At 42.8% G+C, this 14841-nt stretch overlaps 1 protein-coding gene across 6 annotated transcripts in view; it reads left to right on the forward strand.

The window, feature by feature from the left end:
- Positions 1-14841, forward strand: part of MFF (mitochondrial fission factor) — a 238205-nt gene that overhangs the window by 56049 nt on the left and 167315 nt on the right. The window lies entirely within an intron of this gene.

Genomic DNA, 14841 nt, shown 5'->3' on the forward strand with positions numbered 1-14841 from the left:
CCATGGCGAAAGCACTTACCCCTGCTTCCCCATCAAATGTAGGGGTAGTTTTTTTCTTCTAATCCTTGAAGGGGTGTTACTTCCACTGGAGTAAATCTTGACCTTTTCTAGAGAAGGTAATGGTTGGGTCAGAGTTCGGGAATGCCCACAAGCATAGGTATTTGTGGGCAATCTCAAACTTCTAAGGGATAGCATGACCTGTTATGCCCATTCCCACCCCTTGAGTGTTTGTGGCAGAGACATCCGTGCGCGTAAAAGTATTTACACTTACCAGGAATCCCTTAGTGGATTTTTTTTGAGGCCTAGAAAAGGTACATTTGGTTGGAATCATACATTGTACAATGAAATGTAATTTTTGAATTTGGCCCAGTATTTCTGCTATCTCTCACAAGGATAGTACACACTTCATGCAAGAACACTTTAAATAATTTGTATGTTAAATTAAAAAATGTTGTTGAGGGTCTGATTCTTGAAAAATAGGCAGTACAACAAGAACATAACGGTAATCCCTCGTTTTCGGTGGCTGTAGTGAAGGCTGAGTAGGTGAACTGAAAATGGAGTGTAGATTAGATTGGCATATCCGACAGACTACCAGATTCAGATTCAGTGTTTTAAAAATTGATTCACCTTATAAAATAATTATTGCTTCATTTGAATTATTGAAGCAACAGACTTGAAAAAAGAGCGGTTTATTTTTATTGGTGTGCTTAAGAATTTTGAAGAGACTCAACTAATCAGCCCCATCACAGTCTCTGTGATGAACCTGTTGAACTTTTTTTTCTAGAACTAAAAATATAAAGAAGTAAATAAACATAAATGTTGCGGTAAAGCACCAATTAAATATTTTCCCTTTCATTGCCTAAGAAAAACCCACCTTACATAGGAAGATTGCAGAGCAAACCCAAATGTTTCATACATTTACGCTATTAAATAGGAAACAAGTGTCAGTTATGAAATTATGTAAATAGCCTGCTCATCAAAAGACTCGCTTTCACGTAATGTCAATAAATCGCTGCTCAAACAGTTCAGTGATTGCAGAGAGTATGCTTCATTTTTATTAATACTACACTAGCACAAGACATGAGCCTGAATGTGCTTTAGTAAATATTGATAATGCCACTCAGGAAAAGCGCTTCTCTACGCATACCCGCTTCGCAGCCAAAAATTACATTGTTGACCATTGAGCATCGATTAAAACCTAACCATGAAAATTGGGAAATGGTTTTGAATATATGTGCCTGTAAAATTACCCCCTTCGATGCTGGTGACGGAACCATTCCGTCATCAGTCACGGTTGAGCTGTGCTGATGACGGAATGGTTCCGTCACGACCACACCCATTATCATTGAGGCCCAGCACAGGAGGAAAATATCATCCGCAGCGATGAGGTTACTATTTGTATTGGGTTGTGTTTGCAAACATTGAAGTTAAAAGTTCAGAGTTTTGGTTAGAGGATGTTAGGTCTCTTTAGATGTTAAAATGTGAGGCAATTTTTCCCTAAGAGAGAGTATTACAATCCTTACGTTTTTTTGTGATGATTTGTTGCTTGAATATTGATTTACCATAAAAAAACAAAAGACGAGGCGTTTGGCAAAGTAGGAACAGTTGGTTTAATTAAACACTGCAGCCTTGAGTACAGCATACAGAAACAGGTCTCAGGATTGTCTCAAAGTACAATCAATCAGAGTGATTTTTATACAGTTTTGGGAGCAGTAAAAGTACATCCGGCGATCCTTGTTTATTAAAAGAATATGGGCCCTGTCCTAAATAAAAGCCGGTGGGACTCACCCTTGCATGGACACAATGTGGGCCAGTGGGTAGTGTGTCAAGGGTTCCGGCATTCAGGGCCGGGCTGGGAACCAAAACTGGCCCTGGCAAAGTGCTCCGCCGGCCCCCGCACTGCCTCCGGGGGTTGGGGGTGCTGCGGAGCTCTGCCAGGGCAGGTTTTTGGCCGATTTTGTTACAGGGCCGATTTTGCAGCTATGCTGCAAAAACGGCCCTATAACAAAATCGGTCCCCAGGGGCCCAAAACCTTCCCCCACCCGTGCGGCGCACCGGGGATTGCCCGGTGCCTGCTACGGCCAGTCCGGGCCTGCCGGCATGAGGGGCACCTGATCACTGCATGTACTGTGTGTGTTGTCATGATTGCCTTTGTGTTCCCAACTTTATGTGGCATATGACTTTATGGTGTTTTGGACCAGCACGCACCCTCTGGCCATGTGTGCTTTATTTGGGCCAATTTTCCTGGACTATTGTGGTGTCACTACGCATACCTAGGGGATGACCTGGATTTCCTGTACGCACATTTGTCTGCAGCATGCGTGCCACCCCACCTGTGACCGGTCAGTCAATTACCGCGGGCCTGGGTTGCAAAGCCTGTCTAACCACGTTTTTTCAAGTCGGGTTGATGGAGAGGTCATGACGGGTGAATTTGACAATATCAATGCGATTTCGTTCATGTATGCGCGTGTACCATCATAAGCATTAGCATTATTTTAATCAATATCAACAGGTTTACACGTTGCAAAGAGCATGGGGATCATGAACCATAAATTGTCTGTGTAACTTACTAGTTTTTTGTGTTATGTTACGATTTATTGCTAGTTAGTATTATGTGTTTGTCATTTTTGTGATAGCTATCTTATACTGTGCCTCTTCTCTGCCTTCACCCCATTTCCCATGGTTTAAACTTTCACTGGTCAACCAAATTATCCTGGAGAGTGAAGAAGGGTTTGGAAGCTGTGCTTTCCATCTCAGATCATGTGTTAAGTTTCCTGTTAAAGAGAGAAGCATGCGGTTTCCCCTTTAATACTGCTAGGTGCCTCGTATAACTCCTAGTATCACAGCAATAGGCCTGACGCTAACAAAGCACCCTTGCTCTCAAAAACGTTTCTCAGTGCTTTTTCCGTTTGCCTACCCTGTCTCTATTTGTTTGCTCAGCCTCTGTTGTCTCATCATCCCAAATTCACGGGACCAACAGTTGCAAATGTGCTTTTGCACATGTCAAAGCTAGCCTTCTACTGTACAAAAAACTGTCCATTGTTCTTGTTTGTCACTTATACTTTTTTTCATTAGTTTAGTTGTAGTCTGTTGCTTGTCACTGGCCATTTTATAGCTTAAGAACTGTACAAGATGGGGTATTAGACATTCTTAAAATATTAAGGACTCTAATTTCAATGTTTTAAAACCGTGATCGCATATAGGGAAATCAGGAAATTTTGGAGCAGGCGGATGCCTATGAAAGAGCGGTATATTTTGGCATAGTGGCCAAATATTAAGCGCTTCCTAACAAGCAAATCACTTGGACGGTCTGCCACAACCACTCCTCTTTTAGCCCGCTTCTGCAAGATTACTTTTCATATTATTACACTGTTTCTTTAGGTATGAACCAGTTTTTCTTTCTTTTCCCCAAGGCTGAATGGTTTTCCATTGTCGAGCGAGTTGAGTTATTAGATAGCCTAACTTTTTATGTGTAGTTGTGGACGTGGGTGTGCCGTCAGTGCTTTGTTGTTGTTGTTATGAGTGCTGAATTATGGATTGTTTGTTATTTTGTTGAGAAACATTCAGAGCCTGGTAATTGGTTGTCTTGCTGTATTCTGTCCAGTGTACTTGATAATGTTTTCATTGAATTTTAAGAGCATTGGTTTTTGTGCAGATTTAATTGTTCTATTAAGGGGCATTTTTGTGCCAGCTATTTGGCTTTCGGTTTATATTGTTGCATGTAAGTTAACAGGAAGTATTGCTTTGCATGTTCTGTTTGTGAAAATGGTGTTTTAGAATAGGATATACTGTTACGAAGCATTGTCTTGGCATTGTGTGACTTTAGATCTGGTTGTGTTTGTTAGAATGTGGAATATCTGTTTACATGTTCTCATGTGGCTGTCAGTCTTTTGTAGCTTTCAGAATACTTAATAGGATGCAGACCGTGTATATATATATGTATATATATATATATATATATATATATATATATATATATATATATATATATATATATACACATACACACATGTATACATACAATGCTATGAAACAAACGTACAGGATAGCTAAGAATCTTGAACATCTGATCCTAAAGTGGTTAGAGACAATCACTGAAACCTGTACTAGCACTATCCAATAAGGTAGGATCAAAGTGTCTTTCGAGGCACTAGAAACTCCCGTTTCTACACAAGTACTAAATAATTATCTTCTGTAACGTGCTCTGGATCCTGCAAGCTTTAGGGGGAAACCTGACATATCTCATTCAATAAGAAGTTTCAATTTCTTACAGTTTGTATGTACAGGGCCTTAGATCTCCAACCTTCATTACACCATAGAAACTGTTTCATCACTAAGAAGAACATGCACCAGAAAGACACATGACAGAGGAAACTCTAAGTTCCACACAAACTATCTGCCTCAGATAAGACTCCACATAGGTTGAAGAAAATAGCAACACTTAAAATATAAATATTTTGTTTCAATGATTTCCCATAATGTAGGACCTACTTGTATTTTTGTGCTCAAGAACCTAGTACTTCTGTGCATAGTCATTTTTATTCACTTTTTATTGAGATCAAGAACACCTGGGATAATTGTCTGCGGAGGGATGATGTTCTAAGGTTTCAGTTCAGTTTGGGGAGCTTGACATCGCAAATATAGTAAGGGAATAAGGAAGCAGGGAGGTAGAGCCTTTCTTCCCTGAAGACTCCCTCTCATCTTTTGCGTACACTCTGCCCTCCCCGTCTGCTATAACTGGCCAACACAAGGGGATGCATTGCCTTGATTTAGTATGGGCTGGAGGCCAGGGGTTGTCACAGCTAACAGAAGCCATGATTTATATGAATAAATTATGTCTACGAATTATATGTGGCAATTTACTGCCCACCATATATCGTTAGAGAATGTTTTCCAATTCATTATTTGCAGAATCTTAATGAATACTACCCACTCCACATCTGTTCCAATTGCTTGAAACTGTTGGTGCTTTGCATTTATGAATTATCAAAGGGCTGATTGGAAGGATCAGTGTCATGTTTGTCTCAAAACACAGGTTCCCAAGGCAAATAGAGGAAACCTATACACAAGAAAACATTCGAAGTCCAAACGTTGAAGGTTCATTTGAAATTAAGAATAATTATAGAAAGCAAAAGGTAAAATGGTTAATAAATTCAAATCTGCATCAATATATATCATAAGTCAAGAGAAAAGTCTTAAGTAGATGATCAGCAAGAGGACCAACAAGAAGTCTGCTTCTGGAGAAAGCAAGGAAAAGACTAGCACCAGATTCTACGCCTTTACTGGTGTAGAATCTGGTGCAAGCCGGAACTGGTTACCTTTGCAGAAGGCCTCATGGATGTTATTGCAGCTGACCGTTTCCATAAAGTTAGTTGGCTGCGTCACATCAGAAGCCTCCTGGCCATCATGGGTCTGTTTCATTTGTGGGAAACCCCATCTAACTCTCCGTTCTCATCGAAAGATTTAATCAAGCAAAGATACTGGGAACTGACTGAACAAGATGTAAACAGAATAAGTGATTGCACAATGTTGACGTGGCGTTTTTTACAAATAAAACCATGGTCGAGCTTTGAGTACTACTTGAATGCAATTTCAAAGCCCCTAGATCGCAAATTGTATTTTCAATTTAGAGCGGGCTGTTTGCCACTAAAGTCTTTCACCACCGAGAAGAAACCTATTTGCATGTATTGTTTGTCTGCTGAAGACCTGCAGGAACATGGGTACCAGTTCATGTAGTATTGGCTTGAGAGTTCTGTGTACTGATCCTTCGCAAAACTATGCAATCCCAGTAGCAAAGTTTATAAGATGGATGTGGTCTATAAGATCTCAATCACTGACTGTAAATAACTGAACTTGGAATCATGCTACTTGTGGTTGTGAAATTACCTTTTATCACCGAGCTGTGGCGCTTTTCACTGACCCAGTCGCCACAAATTGATGACATTATTGCTCATACTTCTCATTTTAAAATGTTGTGTATTATAATGTATTAAGATGAATTGATTTTTAACTATTTGTACACATTTTTATAACATTTAAATGAATTCTCATTTTTACCAGTGTTTTATGCTCTATGCTTTTATGACCTGTATTGTCGAATAAAGCTTACTTGAATGAATGAAAAGACGAGTGCACATCCCAGAAAGCTCACTTTTTATAGGCTTTCAAACCGTGGAAGTCATGCTCATCACATGATGTGAAATTAAGTAATAATGTAAACACCCAAAATATTTTCGTAAGCACATATGTTCAGAGAAACATTGCGACAGACTCCTCCAGAATGTATAATCAATGCTAATCCTTAACCTAAAAACAGGAGAACAGCATTAAATCTTTGCATGTCTTAAGTACACTGGATCTTTTCGGGAACAGGGAAAGTCATTGGCTTGTTACAAGTGTGAGTACAGTTAGGACACAGCTTCAGAGGAAGTTACAAAAAAGTTATATTTCGTTTCAGCACAGCACTATTTCAATTTCAATTTTATTGAATATGTTCTGGAACTCCATAGAGATCCACATATTACACAATTACAAACACAGTAAAAATTTGGACCGTATATAACAACTCATGCAGGCAGTAATTATACAAAAGCAATATACCATTCTACTAATAAAGTTCTAAGAAACATTTGAAGAAATTAAACATTTTGTTACAAAAAATTCCATTTGGGGGACTGAGGATGGCATCCAACAAGGCTGTTACGGAAGAAATACCAAACTGGAAACAAGCCGGTTTTATCCAGAGGCGACGGTATGTCAATAATGCGGGACAAACTAGCAGGACGTGTTTGGAATCTTGAATTGCAAGGTTACAGTAATTGCATACATTAGATATGCCATACCATTTGGCCAGCAACTTGTTCAGGGGGAGCAAGTCCTGCCTGAGGAGTAGCCAAAAGCGGCGTAAGCCGTGGGGAATGTTCCATGACAGGTAGGGTTGTATTTGTCTAATTGCATAGGAATCAACAACTTGTATGGCCCCCTTTTTTTGTATTATTAAATTCCGATCCCTCTCGTAACTTAGCTTCCATGTAGCTTGTTTTAGTTGTAATTTTAATTGGTTCATGGAAAGCTCTAGGATGGATGCTTCCTCCAAATCCAAAAGAGTGATGGCTCTCCTATAGTTCTTTATTAGGATCGAGTATTCATTTAGTGGGCCCATCAACTCTTTTGTAATAAGAGATCTGAGAGTAGTTGGCTTTCCTTTGATTAGACTAATAACCCAGCGAATCACTCCTGCAAGTCCCTGAGCCCAGCTACTCCTAAGGCCGAGTTCTAGACGCAGGGTTGCAGCACTACAACTGTTGTTAACCGTGGATAAATTTCTCAATAGGGAGCCCTCCACTGTATCTAGGAAGCCCCATTCCGCTAGGTCAATTAATTCAACCCCATAGAGCAGAGTCGGGGGGACTTTTGCCCGAAAGGCCTCCAACAAGTGAACAAAGTGTCTCTGGCCTGTTGATTTATACAATGCTCTTAGGCCTTTACCCTGTGACTTTGCTTTTCGGGAGCTGCTTTCAATATGTGATTTATTGCCCAAACTACTAGTGACTACCATACCTAGGAAGACATACGATTTTACTCTTTCTAATTTCTGACCTCCCAATTCCCAACTAATGTGGTCCAACTTTAATTTTTTTCGTCCTTCCAAGCACATTATCTTACTTTTAGAAATGTTTATTTTCAGAAAGTGCTCTTCGGAGAAGGTGTGTAGTGCGTGTAGACGATTATTAAGACCCTTAGGGGTGAGGTCTAAAATTAAGATGTCGTCCGCATACATTAGGCAGGGGATGTCTCTTTCGCCTAAGCGTGGTGCAATTCCTACACATGACGATAAAGTGAGGGGGAGGTCGCTAACATAAAGGGAAAATAAGAGGGGAGCTAATAGGCAGCCCTGTTTGAGGCCATTTGCAGATGGAATGAGCCGGGAGAGACCTCTTTCTCCTCCCAACAGTACCATACACCATGTGTTATCATGCAGATCCTGGACCAAGCGTAAGAGACTATGTGGCATTCCTAAGTTGTGTAGCTTTCTCCACAATACCTGACGGTCGACCTTATCAAAGGCCGTGGAGAAATCTATGAAGGCCACATAGACTCTCCCTTTCCTTGCTCTTATGTACTTGTCAACTATTACCTGGAGGGCAGTTAGATTATCCATGGTCCCGTGGTTTTTTCTAAAGCCTGTCTGTTCAAGTGGAAGGATATTTGCAGATTCCACCCATGCATTTATCCGTTTAAGCAGGCATCTAGTAAAAACTTTGCCGATTGCGTCCAGCAATGCAATCTGGCGATAGTTCTGGGGGAGGAGACGATCACCCTTTTTGAACAATGGGACCAGGATGCTTCCCTTCCAGGAAGGTAGAACCTTTCCGCTTGATAGGCAGGAATTAAAGATGGGACACAAGAGCTTGCTCCATTTGACCCTGTTCTGCTTTAACACATTAATTGGAACTTCATCAGGGCCCATAGCCCCTGAACGTCTCATTTCCCCAATGGCAAGATCTATGTCTTTTTCTGAAAAAGACTCTAACGGCGGGCTTGTGTCTATTAACCGTACCTGGGGTGAAACTGTGTGGTTACTGGCATAGAGGTTTGAGACAAAATCCCTCCATATATGTTCCTCAATAGGGATGGGAAGCGAACTGGTTCTCGTTCCGCACCCTTCCCCTATAAGGGACCAAAATTGTCTCATTTCCCCATTAGTTGCTGCTTCCCTTATTTTTACCCAGATGGAGTCCTCTTTTTCTTTGCGAAGAGCATATAAGAGTCGTCTCCTTCTCCTTTTTAGTGTTGTTATTTGTCGGGATATATCGTCAGTTCTATTTAAATATTGGGCCCTTATAAGTTTATTCAGATCTACGTTGAGCAGTTTCAGGGGACAGGGGATTGTTTTGGTGGACCTTTTCTTATTCTGTTTTTGAGCCCCTGTTATTATCGAGTTCAAAAATAGGGAAAAAAGCTCGTTTTCGCGGCCATACCATGAGGGGAGCTCAGAGATTGCTATATCTAGCATATCCTCCAGGTAACGATGGGCCCTTGCATTCCAATAGCATCTTCCAGAACTGTTACCAAAATGTATTTGGTTGCTATTCAAGGTCCATTGGTCACATTTAGGAGGGTGTACATTCATCGAGATGGAAAGGATTTTATGATCGCTGAATATGGTTTCAATTACAGCGATATCCTTTAGTAACTCAAATGAATGAGACCCTATTATAACATAATCAAGAATCGATTCCCCTTGGTACGATTTGTGAGTGAAATTTGCTGGGGAGTCCGAAGGAAGACGCCAGTTTGCGATTATCCCATCGGATTCTGCCAACTCATTTAATAATAGTTTACCCCGTTTATTAGTTAATATACTTTCAGGGAACGTTGCTCGGGGGATATGGAGTGTTTCTTCTCTTATTTTGTCAGAAAATAGATTTAAGCTAAAGTTGGAGATCTTACAGTTCAAGTCCCCGGTTAGGATGATAACCGTTCTGGGATCTTTCTCCTTAATACTCTGTATGTGGAGGAAGATTTTATTTAAAATTGTATTAAAACCTGTTTCGGGTGGAATGTAAGCGTTTATCAAGGCCAGGCGGTTTCCAGCTAAAAGGTTGCCTGACCCAAACAGAGTTACTACCTGGAAAAGTTTACTCGGGTCCATGAAATGATCATAGTCCCAGTTTATACGGTTTGATAGAAGGCAAGCTATACCCCCACTGGCGTGGCCTTTTTTATTCGCAGTGGCGCTGCCTTCCAGTGCAATATAGTCCTTCCCTATTTGGATATTTCCGTTACACCATGTCTCCTGGATGCATATAATATTTGCCTCTAGCGACAAAAGGAATTGTATTTTCTCCGGATTATTTTTTAGGCCTGCTGAGTTCCACGATATTATGGATAGATCAGTGCTAAAGGAACTGATTGGATAATGGTTTACCTGAAGATTTGTCGGCTAATACTTTGGGGAGCCAATTCCAATGATCCTTTTCCTCTCTGGAGGTAGTTTGATAAGTTAAAAAAGAGGATTGAGCATAGGATACCACACGAGAGTCATTGGACTTGCTTATTTTTAATTCTTTGATTTCACCCAAATTGTTTATGTTACCTGTTGCAGCTAGCAGCAGGGAGGAGGGTGGATTCTGTTGGTTTAGCGCTTTGGCGGCATTATTCCGACTGGAGGATATTAATACAGGAATTACATCTATTCCTCTACTCTGGAGGTCTTCAGCCCGTTGTAGGATGAGGTTAGCTACTAATTTAGAGTGAAACTTCACCCTCGTAACCGTCCCCAATTCAGACTTTTGTTGCAGAACTATGTCTAGGTCGGCTGATTGGATAAGTTTCAGATTGGCAGATTCTTGAAAGTATTTCAACAAGAGGGATCTGTTCAGAATACAGTCAGCTTCGAAAAGGGGAAAGAATTCTACCCATACAGTATCTATATTATTTTTCATGGATTCTTTACCCGGGGTAACCTTTATAGGTGCTCCCATGGGGGCAGTTATAAAAGGATTGAATGATGAAATTTTTTGGGCGGGGAGATTTTGCTCATGCCCTAATGCAATTGGTTTATCTGTTTCCTGGTTCATGGCACCTTGGGGGGGGAGCACCCTGGACGGTTACTCCCTGGAAGGCAGGTGCAAAGGGATTAAGTGCCATTGTTGCTTGGGTAGGTGGCTTTTGCACCTGACCTGGGGTGGTCGATTTGTGTGCCACTTTTGTATCCTTAATATTATTGCTTTGTTGGCCAAAGGTGAAAATGTTAGCAATTGCTGACAAGGGGGATGTATGGGTAGATAAGAAGGGCGATGTTGCCTAGAATGTAAAGGCAATGTTTTCTTTGGCTGACATATTGACAGAGTTTTTATTTTTTCCCACTGCCATCTGTACTTTGGGTGTCACTTTCGGTAAGGGAGAGTTTAAGTGTTTCCTGAATAGAATTTTCCTCCGCCTATTTTTGTCTATCCGTCTTAACAGTTTCCTCTTGTGCTTTCCGTTCTTTTTTTATTGACACAATTTTCCCTCTATTATCGGTTTCCCCCAGGATAGCTTCCTCCTCTATATCCCCGTCCCCCTTCTGCTTCTTAAAAATTGGGAACAGATCATTTCCAGTTTTTAGCGGGGTTTCCCCAAGAGGTTTTATTTCAAAATCGTTATTTGCTGAGCCATTTAAACTGGATGGTGACTGGGAAACACTTATTTTCTCTTGTGCTATTTTCGTAGTAATTATAGCTACTGGGGACTGCCCATTTATACCTATCTTATCTGAGGCCGGGGGAGGGGAGGAGGGCCCCTTCCCGTTCACATCCTTCTCTTTTTGGGACCTCAGTAAGACTTTTAAAATTTGAGTCACTGTATCAAGCACACAATCAGATCCCCCCCACAAATTTTTCCAATAAATGTAAGATAGAAGCCAATAAGTGTTCTAAAATGTGGATGGAGTCAGAAAACGGTTTGTCGGGCCCCTTACATTGGAAGGTATTTATTCCGGTCAGATTTAAGTTAGGGCTAGAGGAAAAGTGAGAGTGTGAGGTTTTGGATGGAGTACTACTGTAAAGATGTAAGCCGGCATGTTTTGACATTAGCGGGGTATTCTGGGGTAGCTCAACTTTTGTAGGATCAGATTCTAAATACCGTTGACATAGGACTTCATCTAGAATCATTGGGGACAAACCGTTGTGAAATGACGTTTTGGTTAGTGAACTGTTAAGTGGCTGAGTAGCTTCATCGTGAGGAATTATCATGATGTTTATATTATCTTGCTCTATGTCTTTTTTTTGTTTTTATGATTACCTCTGGTGCGAGGTCAATATTATTTTTCAGAGTTGAAAAAAGGGGGGGTGAGAACTCGCTCTTGGGGGGAGATTGAATCGCCCTAGTTGGCCCTGGACTCGAGTCTGCCGTTACCTTTTTAATTTCAGGGCTCTCTCGCAGGTTATTAGGGGCAGATTCTAAGTGAGTAACTCCAGAGTCCTTTGGGTCCATTACTTTATTGTCCACCCCTGTGGCTTTGTTTTTACCCTTTTCCCAAAAATTGAAGAGCTGACACGTACTTTTCATGTTGGTAGATTGGCTATGTTTGTTTCTAAGGGGATTTGATTTTGTTTTGGTGCTGGATCTTCCTACTATTATTTTACCAGATCTTAGTTTCTTTGTCATCGTGACAAGGGGACGCTGTCGTGGTTGCACAGTAAAATAACGTGGCCAAAATGGATAATGGACTCTTGTGATTACGCTACAAGGGAATATTTCTAGGGTCGGGAGCTTAAATACAAAACCGGCGAGACACTGGCTGAAGCTGCAGTCTCACAGGTAATTTAAGGCAAGAAAAAAAAAAGAATATGGTTTACCGATCGAAAGGGGGTGGGCCTAGCCTGGCCTTCTCGTGCCTCTGAGGGCCTCAGAGGGCCCGCCCTTGTCCCGGGCGCTACCCGCGCGCTCCCGCGCAGCGGTATACTAACACTCTATTTATTGGCTGGCCTAGGGAGAGGGCGTGGCCTTCAGGGAGAGCGTCACCAGGTGGTAGCGGTGATGGCAGCTGCTGGGACTCTTGGGAGTTTGAGTCCAGCAGTATGCTCGCTCGCAGCCCTGGTTGCCTCAAGCCCTTAACTTGGTGAAGTCAATTACAGCAGGATGCAGCTCCGATGAAGCGGGACCCGCGGAGCGGGTCCGGCGAAAAGTAGCGCTTTGAAATGCGCTTCAGCAGGATCACAGGGCGCTATCTCAGTCCTCCAGCGCTTGGCACAGGCACAGTTCGGCAGTAAAAGGTAGCGGAAAGGTATCCACTGCAGCTGTAGATCCGGCGCCTTTTACAGGATAGCAGGGGGCGTGGCCTTCAGGGAGAGCGTCACCAGGTGGTAGCGGTGATGGCAGCTGCTGGGACTCTTGGGAGTTTGAGTCCAGCAGTATGCTCGCTCGCAGCCCTGGTTGCCTCAAGCCCTTAACTTGATGAAGTCAATTACAGCAGGATGCAGCTCCGATGAAGCGGGACCCGCGGAGCGGGTCCGGAGAAAAGTAGCGCTTTGAAATGCGCTTCAGCAGGATCACAGGGCGCTATCTCAGTCCTCCAGCGCTTGGCACAGGCACAGTTCGGCAGTAAAAGGTAGCGGAAAGGTATCCACTGCAGCTGTAGATCCGGCGCCTTTTACAGGATAGCAGGGGGCGTGGCCTTCAGGGAGAGCGTCACCAGGTGGTAGCGGTGATGGCAGCTGCTGGGACTCTTGGGAGTTTGAGTCCAGCAGTATGCTCGCTCGCAGCCCTGGTTGCCTCAAGCCCTTAACTTGATGAAGTCAATTACAGCAGGATGCAGCTCCGATGAAGCGGGACCCGCGGAGCGGGTCCGGCGAAAAGTAGCGCTTTGAAATGCGCTTCAGCAGGATCACAGGGCGCTATCTCAGTCCTCCAGCGCTTGGCACAGGCACAGTTCGGCAGTAAAAGGTAGCGGAAAGGTATCCACTGCAGCTGTAGATCCGGCGCCTTTTACAGGATAGCAGGGGGCGTGGCCTTCAGGGAGAGCGTCACCAGGTGGTAGCGGTGATGGCAGCTGCTGGGACTCTTGGGAGTTTGAGTCCAGCAGTATGCTCGCTCGCAGCCCTGGTTGCCTCAAGCCCTTAACTTGGTGAAGTCAATTACAGCAGGATGCAGCTCCGATGAAGCGGGACCCGCGGAGCGGGTCCGGCGAAAAGTAGCGCTTTGAAATGCGCTTCAGCAGGATCACAGGGCGCTATCTCAGTCCTCCAGCGCTTGGCACAGGCACAGTTCGGCAGTAAAAGGTAGCGGAAAGGTATCCACTGCAGCTGTAGATCCGGCGCCTTTTACAGGATAGCAGGGGGCGTGGCCTTCAGGGAGAGCGTCACCAGGTGGTAGCAGTGATGGCAGCTGCTGGGACTCTTGGGAGTTTGAGTCCAGCAGTATGCTCGCTCGCAGCCCTGGTTGCCTCAAGCCCTTAACTTGATGAAGTCAATTACAGCAGGATGCAGCTCCGATGAAGCGGGACCCGCGGAGCGGGTCCGGCGAAAAGTAGCGCTTTGAAATGCGCTTCAGCAGGATCACAGGGCGCTCTCTCAGTCCTCCAGCGCTTGGCACAGGCACAGTTCGGCAGTAAAAGGTAGCGGAAAGGTATCCACACAGCACTACACAACCGATGCCATTTCAACCATATTATGAAAAGAAAGACACTGTTGAGAAAAAATTTGCAAGTCGAACATTTTCCATTGTACCTTTTTAAAAGCCACGTTGTTTTCAGATGTCAATGTAAAACAAAAATGGCATGGTAGATTTATTTTGCGGCCTAAGAACGCTAACTTATGCACACAAAATAAACATTAAACTTTTAATTAATAAAGATCTTTTGACGTAATGTTTTCAAGGGGAGAACAGAAAAAAGAAGTTAAAAACTAGTATTACACCATAAAGAATCTTCAATAACGTCACTCTTCTGCATGTCTGAAAGCAAAAAATAGTTTGCACAATTCAAATTTTACTGAAAGATTAAACCTACTTGAAAACCTCTTAACAGTTTATCTGGATGTCGTTCAACTGTCCATGGCAGTGTGTTTAATTTATATAAAACAAACAAAAGGTAAGTGCAGCCACCCCATGTTTTTCTTAGGATCCCACCACTGACACTGCAGAATGCCGATATTGCAGAATACCAAGGCTGCCTAGTTTTCAATCTACCTCATGCCATTTTCATCCACCACCCTACTCTTCCTGCCTATCTCCCTTTTGCAGGCCGTCTTTCATCCCTGCTTTCTCCCTTGTTACATTTTTCTTATCTTTCGCTTCTTTATTCTCCCTCTCTTTTCTGACTACTACTGTCTTGCTTTGAGTCAAAGACTGATGATG

The sequence above is a fragment of the Lissotriton vulgaris genome, chromosome 11 (genome assembly GCF_964263255.1).
Source record: "Lissotriton vulgaris chromosome 11, aLisVul1.2, whole genome shotgun sequence".
NCBI classification, from domain to species: Eukaryota; Metazoa; Chordata; class Amphibia; order Caudata; family Salamandridae; genus Lissotriton; species Lissotriton vulgaris.